The following is a 21,441-nucleotide window of genomic DNA, read 5'->3' as shown; positions in this document are numbered from 1 at the left end:
CTGCCGACTTGGCCCATTTGTGCACCTCTTCCCTGCAGCCTGTATTATTCGCATTCGGTGCTTTGAGGGACTGAGCTCAAGTCAGTATCAACTCAGAGGCAGGTTTCCTTGGACGTTTTTTTTTTTTTTAATGTATAAAATGAGATTGGATTTTAGTCTCTGGAATTTGCCATGAGTCTCACCTGAGCATCAGGTTAACCGCTCTAGTTAATCCCCCCCCCCCCTGAGCAATCCCCCCAGTCTCTCTCCCAGCCCCCCTCTGTGGTTTTTCCTGAACACTGGCCTGCCAGGCTCGAGTCCAGGGTATTCGTGAGCCCGGTGAAGGCCGGTTGCGAGGGCGCCCTCCTCCTTGAACCGTGGCTTTCCTAGCGGCTCCGTGTTTTCCTCTGCATCCTGGAAGCCTGTGGCTCTTGCGGGGCAGTTCATTCTCGGCCTGTTGTCCCCGCCGTCACCTGACATGCCCCGGGGTCAGGGCATCCCAGGGCAGCCCCTGGCCCGCATCACCTGCTTTTCCCTGCATCTCCGATGCCTTCTGTGCTGGTCATCCTGCCAGCCCCCCTCCTCCGTCCCGGTGTCCCTGAGCAGCTCTGGCATTTTGTGGAGGACGTGGTACGGAGACAGCATCCTTTCACTCTCCGGACACAGAGGCATGGAGCCTACGGCCTAGGAGCTTTGCAAAATGAAATATTTCTAAATCTTGGAAACCAGTGTTAGCTCCAAAGTATTAAAAGCAAAACACCCAGAACTGATGTTAACACGTGTCATATTTTGTTGACAAAATAGTCAAGAGAAACTCAAGGCACAATTTTATAGAAATTCTGGGTAACCTGAAATGAGGGCACTATTTACCGGGAAGCAAACATCCCTGACCAGGTCTTGCCCTCGTGCCGGTCCTGCCCAGCTTCCCTGGGCAGTAGAGCGGAGACTCAGCTGCCCACATTTATTTGTCAGGCTTTCTTGGGGTGCATTGTGGCAGGCTGGGCTCCTGGGTGAAGAGCGTGTCTAACTCCTGTCCCCAGCCCGGCACCTGGTAGGTACATTCAGCTTCAGTGCTTTAAACTTTTAACTCAACTCCCTGCATTTAAAAAATAAAATAAAATAAAGGACCTTCCGATCTGCCTGAAGGTTTATGCTTCTTTCTGAAGCGCTGCCCTAGGGTGGTTTTTAAAACCCAGTGGCATCTATAAGCTGATCCCAAATGGCAAACACCCTGAGCTGATTTGCTAACAAAAATAATCATCTGGAGGCTGCAAACGTAGTTTGCATGATTTTAGTTTAAATTGTATACAGATCCTTCCTGGCACGAACTCTCTGTGTCATCTGCTCCATACTGGCCATCCAGAAGTCGGTCTCGTGACGATATAACAACCATCATGTGAAAATAAAATACTTGGGTGGCAAGAGCGATTTTTCTTGGTAAACATGAAATTGTTATTTAAGAGAATTTCTAGGAGGGATTAGGTAAAAGGAACATTGGCTGATAGGATGAAGGGGGCTCTGCTGCAGAACAGGAAGCGGTTAAGTATAAATCATGCTGGCTCAGCAGAAGGAATGTGTTTCTGGGCCTAAACGGGGTGGGGTGAGGGGAAGGGATGGCTTAAGGATAAATGCATGATTTTTATTTGCAACCACAAATACTTGAGACAGTTGCACTTTGGGGAATCTAGCTCAAGGAAATGATGCTAAATGTGGGGAAAGAGAAGGAAATCTTTATGCACAAATGCTTCTCGTGTGTGTGTGTGTGTGTGTGTGTGTGTGTGTGTGTGTGTTTAAATAACAGTCCCAAATGGAAAACATCTAAGTATGGTTAAGTAAATATCCTGCTCTAATTAGATATGATTTTTGGAGATTGTGGACATGGGAAAATTTTTATAATATATTGTGAAGTGAAAACAACTCTGAGACCCAGTTGCCTTGTATGGTGGGTCTTTATATTTTTAGAGATGGAGAGAGAGGGAGGGAAGGAGGAGGGGAGAGGAGAAGGAGAGGGAGAGAGAATCCAATGCAGGGTTCGATCCCCCAACCCCAAGATCATGACCTGAGCTGAGATCAAAAGTCAGATGTTTAATGAACTGAGCCACCCAGGCGCCCCTACTCTTGATTTTTTAAACTGTGGTTTTATTTTATAGTGAAATAAATGATCTGGGTTTTAAAATTTACTTAATTGTAAATTTTGCCCACCAACACACACAGTTTATTATTTCCTACACGACAGATACATATTTCAACAGATCATTTGACTGTATCTCCAGTGGTCATTTCGCTGCCTCGGGCTTGGAGAGGAATGGATAATGGACAAGGAGAAAGTGCTCCTGTTATCTATAAATGAAACCAGCCCCCTGAACACCCCCATTCTTCCTGCAGGGTTGTGTTATGTCACAGCTCTGCACATCTGACCAAGGGCAGCTCACATCAGGAGTGTGACAGCGTGGCCCATGGACCACGTCACGCTTAGGAGTTGTGGGTCCGACTTGAGGGCAGCATCACTAGACCTCGGTGATCGGGGCTTCAAATCCTGCTCCACACTCCCGGTCCCACTGGGCCTCCTGCAAAGACCTGGAGCCTCTCTGTAAACTTCCCATTTTATTTTATCCATCTAAAACGTGAGACCAGTACTTGGATTACTTCCCTTTCGGGGCTTCTGCAAGGGTTAAAGAAATTGTGAATAAGAAAACTTAGAGAAACCGCTGGAGGCCTGTCCAAAAGGCGGATTCGCAAGTGACCCTGTGGCCTTTCACAGGTGTGAGACATGAGGAAGTGGGGAGCACTGGGGGACCTCAGGGAACACCGCCTGCTGGACCCAGATTCCATCTGGAAGACACTTCCTGGTTGAAAAAGACACCAGTAGCCTTTCTGGTCTACGAAAACGGAACGCATTAGAACTAGGGAGGCTGCTACTCTTGAAGTTTTCAACTAAAATGAGGGCAGCCTAAATGAAATAATGCGTATTTCCTCCTTTTCCTATTTTTCTCTTTTAATTATTGTATAGCTATAGGTTTTCAGGGACGATGCCAGCACAGGTGGCATTGCTGGTAGATGCAGGACAAGTAGACTGGCCGTGGGCTGAGTTGGCCATTGCTTCTTATGGAAGGTGGACACCCCTTCCCTCTTCTGTACCCATCTCACCCTTCACGGTTTTAGCTTGACTAGATATTTATCGATTTTTATGGATTTTTTCAAAGAACCAGGTCATGATTTTGTTGTTTTTCTTTATTGTTTTTTTTTATTTCATTGATCTCTGCTCCAATTTTTTTATTTTTTTATTTATTTTATTTTTTATTTTTTTTCTGCTTCCTTTGGGCTTCAGTTGCTTTCCTCTCATTTCCTTTTTTTTTTTTTTTTCCTCTCATTTCCTAAAGAGAAAGCTTGAGGGGCTGACTTTAGATCATTCTGCTTTTCTAACACATGCATTTAATACTACATATTTCCCTGTAAGCACAGCTTTTGCTACATTGTACTCATTTTGATAAGTTTTACTTTTGTTTTCATTCAGTTCAAAATGATTTTTAGCTTCTTTTCAGACTTCTTTGCCCCACATGTCATTTAAAAGTGTGTTGTTTAATCTCCAAATATTTGGGGATGTTCCAATTTTTTTTTTGTCATAGACTTATAGTGTAGTACCATTGCGATGTGAAAGCAGGGCTTATATGATTTCAGTTTTGGTTTTTTTGATTTGTTACAGTGGGTTTTATGGCCTAGAATGTTTCCTGGGAGCTGGAGGAATGTGTATTCTATTGTTATTGGATGGAATATTGAATTGTGTCAAATAAATCAAGTTGATTATTGGTGCTGCTTGGTCAACTTCTGCCTGCTGGATCTGTCAGTTACTGAAAGGAGCGGTGGTGTCCAGGTATGATTGTGGATTTGTGTATTTCCTCCTGCATGTCTGTCAGTTTTTGCTTCTGTATTTTGATGCTCTGTTATTAGGTGCATATATGTTTAGTGTTATTTCTTGGAGAACAGACCCCTGTATCCTTATGTAATGTCCCTGTTTATCTCCAGTGATTTTCCTTGTTCTGAAGTTGGCTTTGTCTGAAGTTAACATAGCTCCTCTAGCTTTCTTTGGATTAGCATTAGCATGGTATATCTTTCTCCACCCCTTTACTTTTAACCTGAGCCTTCTTATTTATAGTAGATTACTTTAAATAACATAGATTTAGGTCTTGCTTTTTTAGCCACTTTGAAAATATCAGTCTTTTAACTTTTATCCAATATATTCAGACTGCTGATATTATTGAATTAATATCTACTGTGTTCATAATTGTTTTTCTAAGATTTTATTTTTATTTTAAGATTTTATTTTATTTATTTTTAAAGACTTATTTATTTATTTGATAGAGAGAGAGAGTACCAGCAGGGGAGAGGGGCAGAGAGAGCGGGAGAAGCAGACACCCCACTAAGTAGGGAGCCTGATGCAGGGCTAGATCCCAGGACTCTGGGATCATGACCTGAGCATAAGGCAGATGCTTAACCAACTGAGCCACCCAGGCACCCTTAAGATCTTATTTTCAGGAAATCTCTACACCCAATGTGGAACTCAAATTTACAACTCTGAAATCAGGAGTCACATGCTCTACTCCTGACCTAGCCAGGTACCCCTAAAGATTTTATTTTTAAGTAATCTCTACAACCAGAGATCAAGAGTCATAGGCCCCATCCTCTGAGCCAGCCAGGTGCCCTATAATTGTTTTTAGTCATCACATCTGTTCTTTTTTCCCCCGCTTTTTTTCTTTCTTTAACTGGCTTCTTTGCTTCTGAATATTGCATATAATTCTTTTTCGTCTCCACTGTTACCATATCAATTTTACTAATTTCTAACATTTTTGGTAGTTGGCCTAAGGTTTGCAGTATACATTTGTTAAGCAAACTAAGCCCATTTTTAAATAATACTCTACCATTTGATATGTAATAATGTTACCTTAGAGTATTGCTGGGTCTTCTATCCCTTCCCTTATGACTTTGCTCATTCTTTTTTTCCATTGGTCATAATCACACAATGCATTTCTGTTATTACTATTGAAACAGTTTTCTTTTAGATCAATTAAAAATAAGGAAAATAAAATAGAATACTTATTTTATTTTTTAAATGTTTGTTCATTCATTTATTTATTTAAAATAATCTCTACATCCAATTTGGGGCTCTAACTCATGACCTCGGGATTGAGAGTTGAATGCTCTTCCAACTGAGGCAGCCAAGCTTCCCCCAAAATATTTTATTTTAACTTCCTTTACTCCTTCTCTCTCTTCTTGTGGTTATGTTGATCTGGGTTTGTAACATATCACTTTTTTTCTCTCTGAAGAGCTTTTAATATTTCTTGCAGCACAGACAGTTGGTGACACACTGCCTTAGTCTTTGCTTATCTGAGAGTGTTTTTGTTTGTTGTTTTTTTGGTCTTACTTTTGAAGGACAGTTTTGGTGGAAATAGAATTTTAGGTTGGTATTTTTCTTTCAGTGCTATAAATATTTCACTCTGCTCTCTTCTTGCTTCTATAATTTCTGAAGGGAAGTCAGACCTGATTCTTGTTCTTTTTTTTTTTAATAATAAATTTATTTTTTATTAGTGTTCAATTTGCCAACATACAGAATAACACTCAGTGCTCATCCTGTCAAGTGCCCACCTCAGTGCCCGACACCCAGTCACCCTCACCCCCCGCCCTCCTCCCCTTCCACCACCCCTAGTTCGTTTCCCAGAGTTAGGAGTCTTCCATGTTCTGTCTCCCTTTCTGATTATTTCCCACTTATTTTTTCTCCTTTCCCCTTTATTCCCTTTCACTATTATTTATATTCCCCAAATGAATGAGACCATATAATGTTTGTCCTTCTCCGATTGACTTATTTCACTCAGCATAATACCCTCCAGTTCCATCCCCATCGAAGCAAATGGTGGGTATTGGTCATGATTCTTGTTCTTGCTCCTGTCTTGATAGAACGTTTTCTGCCCTCTCTGGCTTTTTTCAAAAATTTCACTGTGTCTTCGATTTTTGCAATTGACTGTGATATGACTAGGTGTACGTTTTTGGGGTATTTATTCTGCTTTATGTTCTCTGAGCTCCCCGAATCTGTAGTTTGTTGTCTGTCTCAACCATTCTTGCTTCAAATATCTTTTTTTGCCCTGTTCTTCCTTCTCCTTCCAGGATTCCTATTATGCATATGTTATATAATTTTAAATTATCCTACAGTTCTTGGATGTTCTGTTCTGTTTGTGGGTTTTTTTTTCTCTCTCTCTTTTTTTTTTTTCTGTTTGTGTTTTAGTTTGGGAACTTCCTGTCAAACTCTCTTCAGGCTCCCTGCTTTTTTTGCTGCCTGTGCTCAGTCTGCTGGTGAGCCTGACAAAGGCATTCTTCATTCTTTAGCAAGGTTTTTACTCTACAGTTTTATTTGATTTTTTTTTCTTTAAAATTCCATCTCTCTGCTGATATAACCTGTGTGCTCTTGCAATTTTGTCTGCTTTTTCCATTAGGGCCTTTAACACGTTCATCATAATTATTGTAAATTGCCTGTCTGATAATTCCAGTATCGGTGTCCTGTCTGAGTTTTGTTTTGATGCTTGTTGTCCTTTTAGATTCTGATTTTTCTTGCCTTTTAGCATGCTTCGTGGGTTTTTCATTGCTGTATTGGGTGTGAGAACTAAGGTGAAAGGTCTCTGGTGTGAGGTTTTGCATCGTAGATCTGGCTAGAAGCTGAATTGTGTTCATTGTTTGCTGACACTGTAGGCGTGAGAGGCTTCAGTTCCTCTAGGGTCCTGTTTTCATCTGCCCTGTGGGTCTTTGGGGTTTTCTTCTTGAGTAGGTCCATTTCAGCTGTGCTCATTGTGATTGTATGGGACCTTGTTAATGGGCCATAGTGTAAGTGTCAGGGGCAGGAGAAGATTCTGTGCTCTTAGGATTAACCCTCAGTCTTCTAGCAGGCCAGTGCACCCAGCCTGGTCCAGTGTTTCTAAGCTATTTTGTCCCTCCTGGGTAAGCTGAGGAAGATGCATGGCTGGAGTCAGGTCACTCCCCTTCCTTGGGGCCTGCCGGATGGGTCTGTGTCATGGGGACTGCTCCCAGAATTCTTCACTTGATAACTATTCCCCTGTCCTGAGCTGAAAATGGGCTTTTCTGGCCTCTTTGCTATGAGAACGGTGGGATTCCTGGGAGTGGGAGTGGGGAAGGGTCAAACCCACAAAAATGTAGGGGCTCCCTCAAGACTGTGGCTCCTAGGGGTTTCTTTTTCACTCTTCAGCTAGTTCGTACTCAGCCCCCAGCAATTCATGAAAATCCCCAAGCAGGTCTTCCTATCAATGGTGGCCCTGATATTCTCCCCCTGGTGAGCAGATCGTGGCTGTGACTCTCTTTGTCTCACCTGTCTCCAGATTTTGGAGGATTGGTTTGCCCTGTGACCCATTTTCTGATGGTTGCAAGAAGTGCTGGATTGTTGGTTTGTCCAACATTTTCTTGGGAGGATATGACCAACAGCTTTCCTGTACCGTACATGTTAAACAGGAGCTGAAGCCTCAAACTCCCATCCTCAGAGTTTTATGCCCACATGTGCTCTGCTTCCTTCCTCTTGTTTGGTCATCTACAAGCCCTATGACATGGCCATGGTAGTGGTGTGGGCACCGACGGGCACAGGGCTCTCCCTGCAGCATGAAGCCGCCCAATTTTGTGTGTATGGGCTTTGACTTTCCAACCTACAAGTAATATGTAGTAGGTCCTCTATTCCCTTCCAGCTTTGACTCTAAATTCTGTTTCTTATAGATGACTTAGAATAGCTTGCAAGGTATACTGTGTAGGTCGTGTGTTCAGAATTCTCAGTTGACTGATAACCTTTGCACCATTTAGCAGAAAATAATTATCTGGATAATCTTTGCATGGATTGTTTCACTTCTCTGTCATCTATGGGCCATGATATAATTGGTTTCCAGATATTAGGCCTTCAAATATTTGTGAAAAAAAATTACAGTGAATGACTGGGATAGAATATTTCCAGGAAATATTTGATTTAAATGTTAGTGTTTAAAAATGAAGTATAAAAGACACCAGACACAGAAGGTCACTTATTGTGTTACCGCATGTGTACGGGATAGCCAGCATAGGTAAAACCACAGAGACAGAATGCAGATTGCCGGTTGCCAGGAACTGGACAGGGGGAGGGGTGGCAAATTCCTATTTAATGTGTAATGTGTTTTATTTTGGGGTGATGGAAGTATTTTGGAACTGGAAGTGCTGATTGCACAACATTGTGAACGTAGTAAATGCCACTGAATCGTTCACTTTAAAATGGTTAATTTTATGTTATGTGAATTTCACTTCAATAAAAAATATATAGTACATTAAAAATTCAAAAATCTAGCGGTGCAAAAACTCTTATACTGCAAATCAATTCTTTCTCCTGCCTCAGGCATTTAGCTGCCAATCAGTTTCTTTCAAGTACTTGTGTCCCAGCCCCCTCACCTCCCTTTTTAAATGGGAAATACTGCATATTGCTTTTTGCTACTTAATCTGGAAATGGGTTTTTTTTTTCCTTATTGGCACATAAAATCTACCTTCTTCCTTTTCAAACTGCATAGTCAAAGGAACTATTTCTAAGTTCTTTAAAGTTGGTGTATGTTTTATCTCACCATTCTAATTTTTTCCCCCTTTGGTCATGCCTCTACTGTAACAAGCTTCTTATTTTGTGCCTAATTCAGTATCCAGTTGGGTAAATCAGTCAGCTCTTTGTGTGAGCAGGTTTAAAGCTAAAAATCAGCTTCATTTTTATGAGTCATTTCTCAGAATCAGGAATGATGGTGGAATTCACCAAATGCCTTTTATCACAAGAGAATTTTTAAAAAAACAACTCTCTTAATTAATTGATAGTCAATGAGCCAATGAATTTGTTCCATAGCTAATTTCACAAATGTCTTCATTACTGGAGAAGGTATTTTATTTTCCCCCAGAGAAGACAAATGTGGAATAACTAACTGCAGGACAGCTCTAAAGGGATGCCTGTGGGGCCTTCTGTCCCCCAGCGTGCATGACCATTAGTGTACAATGCCTGTAGACAGAGATGGCTTTCTTGAAGCAGGACAAGACCTCTATTCATATTAAAGTCAAACAAATCGCATATGCGAAAATCTCCACTTATCCTGGCTGTTCCAGCTGAAATACATAGAACTATGTTGATTTGGGGAATAGTAACTTGCATGTTGGGCAGCAGCTAAAAGAAATTGTCAACTTGGACATGGAAAGACTGGGGAGAAGCAGGATTGCCTTTGGATTACTTTGTGTCTGTGTGTAAGGAGTTATAGGTAAGTGGGGGGTTTCGTGAGCACAGTTCTGTGCTGATGACTAGTTGGCACCACGTCTAAAAGTGCATTCATTGTGGAGAGGAGAGAAAGACTAGGAGAAGGAGGAGCTTCCATTAACTAATCCCTGTGGAGATGTCAGAGCAGGCCCTGCACCAAGGATTTGCATTGCAGATTTAGGAATGCAAAGCAGGGGGGCCTTTTTGTGGGATTTTAATGCAGAGTTGCGATATGTTGTACTTAACGTGATTTTTCCTGAGGCCAAACAAAAATAATACTTTTTTTCTCATCAAAGATCTTTAGCTCAATGGAGCACCTGAGTGTCTCAGCAGTTGAGCATCTGCCTTCAGTTCAGGATGTGATCCCGCAGTCCTGGGATCGAGTCCCACATCGGGCTTCCTGCGTGGAGCCTGCTTCTCCCTCTGCCTCTGCCTCTGTCTGTCTCTCTCTCTCTCTCTCTGTGTCTCTCGTGAATAAACAAAATCTTAAAAACAAAAATCTCTAGCTCAAAAAAAAATCTTTAGCTCTAAAAACTGAGAGTTATAAATGCAGAAGTTAAAAAAATCCATTAGGAATAAAATGGAAAGTAAAATTCCCTTTAGTCTAAATTGATTATCAACAGGTTTTTCCTTTTTCTACATTCTTCTAGAAAAATTATGTGTGAGTGTCTTACTTAAATTTATGTTTCCAAATTGGGTTGTTGTATAAATTGTTTTGTGTTGTGTCTTTTTATTTGCCGTTGTGTTGTAGACATTTCTTCATACCAGCCCCTCCAGGTTCAGCTCATTCTTGACTTGCATGGATAACACTACAGTATTTATTCACATTGTCCCTCTTGATGGACATTTCAGTGGCTTTCTAGTGTGGCTCTTACAAAGAATGCTACCAAGAATATGTTTTTACATATGTAGGAAATATTTTTGACAGTCTATCTGTAGAGTAAATACTCAGGGTGGCACATGTAGGTCAAAGGTGTACATGTGTTTTATATATGTATCTTTAAAGATTCATTTATTTGAGAGAGAGAGCAAGCGAGTGGGGGGACAGGCAGAGGGCTCCATACCCAGAGCAGAGCCCCATGTGGGGCTTGATCCATGACTCTGAGATAATGACCTGAGCCAAAATCCAGTCAGATGCGTTAACTGACTGAGCCAGTCAGGCCCCCCTGCATGTTTTATATTGGGAACTATTTCCAAATAATTTTATAAATGACACCCATTATTATACTCCTAAAAAGTAAATGAAAGTTTCTATTACACCACACTCAACAATACAACAATATTGAGTTCTTGAACAGCCATGTTGAATTTTTAATCTTTGTTGATCTGATGGCATCTTTTTTCTTACTTAATTTTGAAGTTTGCTTTGGAAGGTCTGCCCTGCTTCTGGGTTATAAATAATTTAGGCTTTCTTTTTTTTTTGGTAACAGGTTGTAGTTTTACCTTTAGGCATTGGGCATTGTTAGGAAACAAGCCTGATTTTTTCCCAGTTGTAGCCTTTGTCCCAATGCTAGTTAATGAAGCACCGGTCTTTCCCCAATCATTTGGAGACAACGCAAAGAAGTATTTAAAGTATCATGTAGAAGATGCCGAGGGGGAGAAAGGTGCATGCAGGAGCTCTGCTCTGGATGGACTCAGGCTGCCCCGACCGGTTCTGACCACAGACCAGGGATCTCCTGTCCTTTCTTGCATGAGCACAGCTCTTGTGCAGCGTCTATGCTCTTGCCTGTGTTGCACTTGCCACTGAGTCTGCCAACATATCTGTCACTGTGGGGTTGATAGCTCTTTCTCCTCCTCGCTGCTTCTAGATCACTGCTTCTCTTCTTCCCTAAACATCCCTTGCTCCTTTGAGACACGCGCATCAGCCTCCCATCCCCATTCCCTCTTGTTTGAGTCTTCTGACCTATGCCCTCCCCCCATCCCTCCTCTATGCCCCCTGAGGATTTTACCAATATATCCACTGCTTTTGCCATTTGTCTATCTACACAAGAAATCATTCTGAAACTGGAATCCTGTTTCTCCCTAGACCTGCTTTCCAATCATCTTGTCTTCCATCTGATGTCTCCTGCCTATTTCTGGAGGAATACCTCGTGATTGTGACATCTGGACATCCAGCACCCACTCTGATCACCATCCTCCCTCTAGTCTTTTTTGAACCTGGTCTTCAGAAACATTTGTCCCCACTGGACCATCAGCCCTGTTTCCTTTTCGGTGTTCACTGCCCCCTTACGTTCTCACTGCCTTTCCTTCCATGGTTACCTGGCAAAACCCAGCTTTAGCTAAAACACAGTTTTCTGCTACTGTATGCTAGCCCATGAGCTGCTCCGTGGGGCTGGGGGATGCGCATCCTGGCCCCTTGCCTCCCTGTTTCTGACCACAGTGCTCCCTCAGCAGGGTCCAGCAGCCCTGAGGTTTATGAGTGTATGTATGTGTATATATATATAATGTTTGAGTGGATGTATATATGCGTGTGTATAATACCTGAGTGTATACATGTATATATGTGACATCTGAGTCTATGTATATACATATAATACCTGAGTATATATGTATAATATGAATATATATACATGTGTGTATATAATATCTGAGTGTATATATGTGTGTATATAATATCTGAGTGTATATGTAACAAACTTCTAAAGGTTTTGGATGCTTATCCCTAACCCTATTTTTTTAGTGATTCCAGCTGTTTTTTGGTGAATTAATTTAACAAGGAATACCCTTACATGTAGCTCTCCAATAGGACCCATTTATGTATTGGCAGATATACAGTTGGTGAAAAGAATACATGAGTGGAATAACTTCTGCAATGCATGTTTTTGTACCAGATTGGCTTTTTCAGGTTATCCCAAATAACCAAGTCTTCTGCTCATAATTTGATGTACTGCCTATGTTCATATAAAGGAGTGAATTCATGAAATTATATTGAAATGAAATTGAAATTACCACAGGGGCATACTCATGAGATGAGAAGATTCATCCCATGCTTCAGTATATCATATTTACTTCAAGTGATAGGCTACCTCAAGTGACAGAAACTACTAAAAGTAGTTTTTTCTTTGGGCACTTAAAGGGTAATGTGTGGATATGAAGATTCGTACAACGTCTGAACTCCTTGAGAGCAAGGCCATATCCCACCCATTTTAAAAAAAAAGATTTTATTTTTTTTATTTTAGAGGGTGAGGGCAGAGGGAAAGAGAGAATGTCAAGCAGACTCCCATCTGAGCGCAGAGCCTGATGGGAGGCTCAGTCTCAGGACCTGGAGAGCATGACCTGAACCGAAATTACGAGTCAGGTGCTTAACTGATTGAGCCACCCAGGAGCCCCACATCCCATCCTTTTTTTTTTTTTTTTTTTTTTGGTGATCTCTACCCCTAGCATGGGGCTTGAACTCAGGACCCTAAGATCAAAGAGGAAGCATATCAAGAGTCTCCCGCTTCTCTGAGCCAGCCAGGCGCCCCACATTCCATCCATTTTTGTAGCACTCCTACCCAGTATCTCAGCAGATGGTAGGAGTGAAAAAAAAAGGTTGATAGCGGAATATTTACCATTGGTGTTTCGGCTCCACCACGACATGTGCATTCCTGGTGCTCTGCGGCACTGCGCGCTAACAATAGCAGGGCTTGTGGGGAAATGTCAGGACAGGGACCGACCACTCGCACTCCCTGCAGCCTTGTAGACAGGGCATTGCGAAGAGCAGAGCTCGCCACCGGGTAAGTGAGCGGCGGCTGGAGGCTGCCACGGCCCGCACTCCGCGTGGACAGACAAGCCACCGTGGGCAGTGCTGCAGCACTATCACTGCTGCCTGGTTGTTGCGCTGGGGCAGTGCAGGTGCAGGCCAGCTCCCTGCCAGTGGGGCTCCGGGGAAGTGAGGTCAGGGGGTTTTGCAACCTGCCAACAACCTGAAAGCCACACGGGCTCACGGCACACCCTCTGGGTCGAGAGCTCTGCATGCAGCCTCCCTTTATAACTCTTGTTAAAAGGCAGCTAGAAAAATCTCCCGTTGCCTGAGCTCCAGCTGAGCAGAGAGCTTTTCCTTCCTGCTGAAGATGATAATTCTATCCACCGGATCTTCTTACCTGGGAAAAGTGGCAGACGCAGGTTGTAAGAGAGACTGTATTCTGTTGTGTTTTGTTGGAAGGGTGTGAATTTATTGCCAAGTAAAGGCAGAGAATAGATTTGCAAAATTGTGACCAGGTTTTCTGGAGGCCGTGTCTGGATGCGTTCAGGACCGAGGAGGTGCCGCTTTCCGCAGGTGAAGAGGCTTGCTGTGTGCAAGAGCCAGCGGATCTGGGGCAGGTGCAAGTCTCAGCCCTAACGTGGAAGGCTTTGCACCCAGGAGCCCGGTCCTGAGCAGTGCAGGGGAGTTCCCTGGCCCAGGCCGCGTGTGGGAACGCCTGCCCTGTGAGGCAAAGCGAGGAAGGAATAGCTGCGGGTTTAGCCACTGGGACGTATCTCATGCCTATCAGATTTAAGCATCTGCTGCTCTCTGATGCCCGCCCCTCTTTGAAGGGACGAGAAAAACGGAATTGATTTTGTTCTTTGCTCCTGACCATACGCCTAAAAATAAGTCAAGTTCAAATATTGGTGTTATGTCCCGAGCAGACGCTGTGCTTGAGAAGAGTTTAGGAAATTCAGGGGCTATCTTGCCTTACTTTTTAGAAAACTTTTTCCAGTGATGTTTCTCTCTCTCTCTCTCTCTTTTTTAAGTTTATTTGTTTAAGCAATCTTTACACCCAACGTGGGGCTTGAACTCATGATCCCAAAACCAAGAACCACACATTCCACCAATTGAGCCACCCAGGTGCCCCTGATGTTTCTTTTTTAATAATAGTTTCATCGAGGTACAATTCACTATTTTAGAGTATAGTTGACCCTCAGACAACATAGGTTTGAACTGCACGGTCCACTTATATGCATATTTTTTCTCAATAAATATATACAGTTCTGTGAGTGTATTTTCTCTTCCTCAGGATTTTAACAGCATTTCCTTTTCTGTATGGTACTTTATAAGATTACACTATGTAATGCACCAAACATACAGAATTTGTGTTAATCGAATGTCAGATGCTTTTATGTGCTTAGTGGACATTTGAATATCTTTTTTGAAGAAATGTCTATTCAGACTTTTGCCCACTTTTGACTTGGGTTATTTGTCTTTTTACTATTGAGCTGTGTGGGTTCTTTATATCATCTAGATAGATACGAGGTCCCTGTTGGGTGTAGGTTTTGTATGTATTTTCTCTTCTGTGGGTTGTTTTTTACTTTGCTGGTGGTGTTTTTGGCCACACAAAATTTTATTTTATCTTACTATTATTTTTTAAAAGATTTTATTTATTTATTCATGAGAGATAGAGATAGAGAGAGAGAGAGAGAGAGAGGCAGAGACACAAGCAGAGGGAGAAATAGGCTCCATGCAGGGAGCCTGATGCGGGACTCGTTCCCGGGACCCCAGGATCACGCCCTGGGCCGAAGGCAGGCGCTAAACCGTCAGGCCACCCAGGGATCCCCAGACATACGAAATTTTAAATTTTATTATTTTTTTTATTGTTTGTGCTTTTAGTGACATATCTAAGAAACTGGTACCTAATCTAAGGTCACAAAGATTTACTCCTATATTTTTCTCTTAAGTGTTGCATAATTTTAGCTCTTACCCTGAGGTCTGACCTATTGTGAAAGGTATAAGGTCGGGACACCTGGATGGCTCAGCGGGTTGAGTGTCTGCCTTTGGCTCCGGCCCTGATCCCGGGATCCTGGATCGAGTCTCACATCGGGTTCCTTGCGGGGAGCCTGCTTCTGTCTTTGCCTTTCTCTCTCTCTGTGTCTCTCATGAATAAATAAAATCTTAAAAAAAAAAAAAAAAGAAAGAAAGGTATAAGGTCTGTCTTGTGACTATTCTTGGTGTGTATTTGCTGAAAACACTGTCACTTACCCTTTAAAACGTCACGACATTCTTGTCGACAGTCAATTACCCATTGATGTCTGGGTTTATTTCTGGACTGGTCCATTCTAACCCAGTGATCTGTAGGTCTGTCCTTAGGCCAGTGCCACACCATCTTTTTTTTTTTTTTTAAAGAATTTATTTATTTATTTTTTCTTGGAGTTCAATTTGCCAGCATATAGCATAACACCCAGGGCTCATCCCATCAAGTGCCCCCCTCAGTACCCATCACCCAGTCATCCCAACCCCCGCCCACCTCCCTTTCCACCACCCCTTGTTCATTTCCCAGAGTTAGGGGTCTCTTATGTGCTGTCTCCCTCTTTGATATTTCCCACTCATTTTCTCTCCTTTCCCCTTTATTCCCTTTCACTGTTTTTTATATTTCCCAAATGAACGAGACCATATAATGTTTGTCCTTCTCCGATTGACTTACTTCACTCATCATAATACCCTCCAGGTCCATCCACGTCGAAGCAAATGGTGGGTATTTGTCATTTCTAATGGCTGAGGAATATTCCATTGTATACAGAGACCACAGCTTCTTTATCCATCATCTTTCGATGGACACTGAGGCTCCTTCCACAGTTTGGCTATTGTGGACATTGCTGCTAGAAACATCGGGGTGCAGGTGTCCTGGCGTTTCACTGCATCTGTATCTTTGGGGTAAATCCCCAACAGTGCAATTGCTGGGTCGTAGGGCAGGTCTATTTTTACCTCTTTGAGGAACCTCCACACAGTTTTCCAGAGTGGCTGCACCAGTTCACATTCCCACCCACAGTGCAGGAGGGTTCCCCTTTCTCCGCATCCTCTCCAACATTTGTGGTTTCCTGCCTTGTTAATTTTCCCCATTCTCACTGGTGTGAGGTGGGATCTCATAGTGCCACACCATCTTGATTACTATAGCAGCTTCTTCTTCTTCTTCTTCTTCTTCTTCTTCTTCTTCTTCTTTTCTTCTTTTTGACATCAGGGAGCATGACTCCTCCAACTTTGCATTTCTTTTTCATTGTTCTTGTGGCTCTTCGAAGTCTCTTAGGTTTCTTTCTTTCTTTTTTTTTCTTTTTTTTCTTTTTTTTATTCATAGAGATGATGCAGAGAGAGAGAGAGGCAGAGACACAGGCAGAAGGAGAGGCAGGCTCCATGCAGAGAGCCTGACGTGGGACTCGATCCACGGTCTCCAGGATCACGCCCTGGGCTGCAGGCGGTGCTAAACCACTGCGCCACCGGGCTGCCCGTCTCTTAGGTTTCTACCTGAATTTCAGAATCAGCTTGTCAATTTCCAAACAACAAGAAAAAGGAGAAACTGGGATTTGAAGGGACATTACATTGAACCCGAGGATCAAGTTGCTATCCTAACAACGTATCTTCCAACCCGTGTGCGCAGAATGTCTGTTTATTTAGGTCTTTGGATTCTTAAACTGATGTTTTGGTAGTTTCCCCTGTACAGGTCTTGCACATCTTTTGTTAAATTTATTTGTAAATATCGTATTCTTTTTGATACTGTTCTAAAACAGGTCTCTTCTAACAGCATATTTTAAAAAATCCATTCTACCCATTTCTTCCCTTTGATTGGAGTGTTTAGACCATTTTATATAATTACCGATAAGGTAGAAATTATGCCTACTGCTTTGCTGCTTGTTTCCCATGAGTCCTGTGTCGTTTCTGTTCCTTTATTCCTCTGTTGTACCTACTTTTATGCTAAGTAGTTTCCAGTGGACAATGGTAATTCAGTTGTTTATTTTTTAATATATATTTGAATGATTTTCTTAGCGGGGCTACCTTAGGGATTACAATTAACATAGTCTTGACTTATTTTTAAGCTTGTCAGTGGACCCGAATCTGTCCCTAGAAGAATCCAATTGGGAGAAATCTGATGACTGTGACTGGGGGAGGACAGAAGGGAACACCTTCTGAGAATGATCTGTGTGGGTTGGTTTATCTGTTAACTGGTGGAATTTGGTTTTTCCCACAAACCTCTCCAGTGAACTCAGATACTTCCCAAATATTTGATCTGATACAATTTTTAGTAATCATATCAAGAGCCTTCCCTCCTGGCCCGGAGATTTGAAAGGTCAGTTCTGGGGTGATTGGAGGTCAGCACGGTGGTCCTCGCTTCCTCCTCCTGCAACCTGCCGTCTGAGCTGTGCTCTCCTCACGTTTCCCAGGTGCCGAGCACCCTACGGGGTCTGCTACGCTCCCGATCCCCAGGTCTAGAGGGACCCCAGTGCCCAGGACCCTGTCCCACGGCTCCTTATGGACGGCCTGTCATGAAGAGAGGAACGAGCTGAATGCACAAAAGCCCATCAGGACACCGGGATTTGACCAGAAGACAGTTCCTCTCCTCCCCTCAGGACTTCTCGGAGGTAATTTTGAATTTGGAAAATGAAGGCTTGAAAACTTTCGTTTAGGACTTAGTAGAATCTCAGCCAGTGGGAAGACTATCCCACTGCCTGGGTGGATTTTCCTCTACCTCTTGAGCTACATCATGTTAAGCAGTTACCGAGTACACTTCTGAATTAATTTTAAGGATGATTCTTGACATATTATGTTAAGCTGTTATAGTAATTAATATTTTATGAAGATTTCCACACAGGTCCTCATTTACTGCTTATAGCAAGCTGTGGGGTTGATATTGCTAGTGTCATGTTGTACATCAGGAAACAGGTCTAGAAGATGTATGCAGGGTCTCACTGATTCATTAATTCATCGAGAACCTAAGGGCTGTGCTCCTGCGTTGTGCCAGATGCCATTTTATTTATTTATTTTTAAGATTTTATTCATTTATTTGAGACCTAGAGGAGAGAGAGAGTGAGAGAGAGAGGGAGACAGAGCACATGGAGGAGGGGCAGAGGCAGAGGGAGAAGCAGGGAGCCTGACGTGGAGCTTGATCCCAGGACCCCGAGATCACGACCTGAGCATAGGGCAGATGAGCCACCGACCGAGCCACCCAGGTTCCTGCCGGGTGCTGCTCTAACTCAGGACACACAGTGAACAGAGCAGACACAAACCCCTGCTTCCATGGTTTAGTGGTGGTGTGAGTGGAGGATGGGGGTGGGGACGGGCACAGAGGCCACAGGCAGCTGACAGCGTGAAGAAGGAAATTACATGTTTCATGACAAGGCATGAATATTGTGGAGGAAAGGAAAAGTAGACCAAGTTTAGGAGGGTGGGGCAGGTGACAGTTTTAAAGGGAGTGGTCAGGAAGGCGTCAGTAAGAAGTTGACGTTTGAACACGGATTTAAGGAGTTGTGCTAACTAACCACTTAGCGTCTGGGACGAGAGCATTGTAGTTAAAAGGAAAGGAAGGTGCAGAGGTCCACGGGCGTGTTGGAGAAACACCAAGGAGGCAGGGCGGCTGGAGGGGAACCAGGTGGTCAGGAGGTAGCAGGGATCTGAGCAGGTCTATCTGCAGGCTGTTGGGGAATTCTAGATTGGATGATGGGAAGTCAGTGCCGGGTACTAAGCAGAGAAGGGACAGGATCTGCATTCCATTTTAACAGGCTCGTTCTGGCCTCTGTGTTGATACAGGATGTAGGGGGTGGGGGATGAGGATAGCCAAGGAGACCATTTAGAGGCCCATAGAGAAATCCATTATAGTAATTCAGAGAAGACATAATGGTGGCTTGCTCCACTGGTGGCCGTGGAAGTAGTGAAAAGTGGTCACATCGGGATACAGTTTGACGACAGAGTCCTTGAGACGTCCTATGGGTATGGGGTGGTGATAGGAAGGGACAAGTCTGTAGGTACATCAAGGATTTTAGCTGGTGTAAGTAGACAGAGTCGTCACCCGTGAGAAGGGCAAGTCCGCAGGTAGAGTTGGGGTACAGAGAGGGATTAGAATTGAGTTTTGAGCACTTTGAGGGAGTCTAAGAGATGTGGAGTGACGGAGGTATATAGATCCTCCTGCTGAGGCCTGTGATCTGAGCTGGAGTTTAATGGGAGCCTTGGGCCTGTGGACGGCCTTTAGAGGAAGAAGATCAGATGAGATCCCAGGGAAAGGAGGGTTTTGAGGCCGGGGCCCTGGGACATTTGTATCCCTAAGACGAGGAGGAGACAGCAAAGGAGACCAGGCAGGAACAGCCAGAGATGTACAGGGAGACCGAGCGGGTGGCATCTGGGAAGCCTCATGAAGTCATTTAGGAGCCAGGGGCTTACAAGCTGATGGTCCAGGTGGGATGAGCACTGAGAGTCCTCTTGGGTCAGCGCCGTGCAGGTCCTTGGTGGCTCTGGTGAGAAGAGTAAAAAGACACGGGGGTCTGGTGACTGTGGCAACAGAAAAGCGCCGTTGGAGTGGGTTCAGAGGGACGGATGGAGGGGAGGGGTTGGAGAAACAGATTGTTGACAACTGTTTTGAGAAGCTTTGCTGCCAAGGGAGCAGAATATGGGGTGGTGTCTGCTGGGTAACGAAGGCCAAGAGACTTAATTTTCAGCGGGAAGCATTAGCATCACACTTGCATGCTGGTGGCAGTGAGTCAGTAGAGAGTGAAAAATTGATAATGCAGGGCGGGGGGTTGTGGCAATCGTTTCTCGAGCCGGTGAGAGGTGCATCTGGGTACACGCATACCTGCTTGAGGAGGCGGGCAGGTAAGTGTGTGGGGTGGGGGATCGGCCGGTGAGATTCGTGGGTGCCCAGGCGTGCCGCTCACTCAGCAGGCTTCTTCTGATTGCTTATATTTTCTTTGTGAAATGGGAGACAGGGTGGCCAGCTGAGAGTGCTGCGGTGGAGGAGGGGTTGCACATTTGGGGAGACGGGGAGGCATGAAGAGCCTCGAGGGGTCACGTCAGTGTGATCGTGTGTTTCTTTAGACAGCTCCGCTGGGGACTCGAAGGCACCCAGTAGGTCAAGAATTGAATTCTTGTTTGGCTGAGCAGAGATGGGGATGGGGTGCAGAGTGAGAGGGTGGTCTGAGGTGACCGTGTGTATGCAGGAGGCAGGTGGCCCTGGGCGGACGGATCTGCAGGCGGTGATGCAGGGGGTAGCGAGGAAGAGCCTGGGCTGGATGGAGATGGGTGGAGGAGGTGCTGAGGAGGGTCAGCACTGTCCGGTCAGGGGTCCTGAGTGGTTGAGGGACACAGGTGCTGGGCTGCAGTCACGCAGGGACCCTGGGTAGGGGGGCTTCTGCAGGCCCTGGCTCCTCGTTACTCAGCCTGGCTTCTGCTGTTGGACTTCAGAGGGGCTGCTTGAGCCGTCCTGCTGAACCCCAAACTGCAAACCCGAGCAGCCACGAGGCCCCTGGAGTGATGCTGGGAGTGTCCTGCTCCCAGCACATTGCTTTGCTGAGGCAGAGGGAGGTGTGCGGAGGTGTGCAGGCCCTCCTCGCCACAGAAAGGAAAGAGGAAACGTGGACGTCGACATTTGCAGCTCCCCCTCCCCTTCTTCACATGCCTTGGAAACTATGTGTGTGCTCACCTTTTGTTTTTTAACCTTAACCTTAACACTTGAGGGTTACTGCATCTACTTGCGCAGTGCACGTACTGGCGCAGAGGCCAGAGCGTGTGCTCAGGTGTGCGGGAGCCGGCACCGCTCCCTGGAGAAGAGGCGCCGCGAGGCCGCGTGCAACCGGCCTTTCTTCCTGCCCACGCGCACCTCCCAGGACGTTCTGTTCGGGAGTCTCTGTCTCCAGCAAATTCCGAGAGCTGGGAAATGGCTTCACAGTCACAAAAAATTCATGTTGAAGAGGCCAGAATGCCAGAAAATGACATTCCAGCACAAGCAGAGATATTTTTAAATGTTTGGGATTTATAAAGAGAAACAGTCTTCATGGGATCTAAACCTCCCCCGATTCACACTTCTGTGATTGAAGTAGCTAAATTTGAAAGATAATTCTGGTTGGTTTTTTCCGTCCAGTGGAGAGTGTCATTGGTGGGAAAAGGTGTCCTGGGCCGAGAGCCCCCCCAGCCGCTCCCCCGCCCCCCCGCCCCGGGGCCTTGGCCGTGACCGGGGAAGGGCTGGCGCTGACCGCGTGCCTCTGCTCAGCCCGGGCTGGTGAAGCGTCAGGGCAGAGGGCAGAGGGCAGAGGGCGTTCAAAACACTAACGAGAACCCAAAACCCCAGTAGCCTGCTCCTGCCTGTGCCGTCGGTTCCAGAGCAGCCGAGGGGGTTCAACGAGCAGTATTTTTAGTAAATGGCAAGTTAAAGATGCTGTTGTGAGCTGCTGTGGCTGGAAGGTCTGTGCAAATCAGTCCTAGCGACCGCATTTTCCACTTAGCTCCGTCGCGTTGCCCTTTCTTT

General features: G+C 44.6%; 1 protein-coding gene across 8 annotated transcripts in view; it reads left to right on the top strand.

Annotated features, from left to right (window-relative positions):
- Positions 1–21,441, top strand: part of RNF144A (ring finger protein 144A) — a 119,400-nt gene that overhangs the window by 10,848 nt on the left and 87,111 nt on the right. For 3 of the 8 annotated variants that reach the window (XM_072767799.1, XM_072767798.1, XM_072767794.1), the window contains exon 2: positions 17,375–17,572. The exons of 1 other annotated variant lie outside the window; for it this stretch is intronic. The gene's annotated coding sequence lies outside the window, so the exon portion shown is untranslated. Of the gene's footprint in view, positions 1–3,682; positions 3,851–9,132; positions 9,273–12,659; positions 12,985–17,128; positions 17,281–17,374; positions 17,573–21,441 lie in introns of those variants that run through there. 4 more of the 8 variants (XM_072767797.1, XM_072767800.1, XM_072767796.1 and 1 more) reach the window with 4 other exon arrangements.

This window comes from Vulpes vulpes, chromosome 8, assembly GCF_048418805.1.
Source record: "Vulpes vulpes isolate BD-2025 chromosome 8, VulVul3, whole genome shotgun sequence".
Classification (NCBI taxonomy): domain Eukaryota; kingdom Metazoa; phylum Chordata; class Mammalia; order Carnivora; family Canidae; genus Vulpes; species Vulpes vulpes.
The sequence above is the reverse complement of the archived record's forward strand: the minus strand, read 5'-3'. Positions and strand labels throughout refer to the sequence as shown.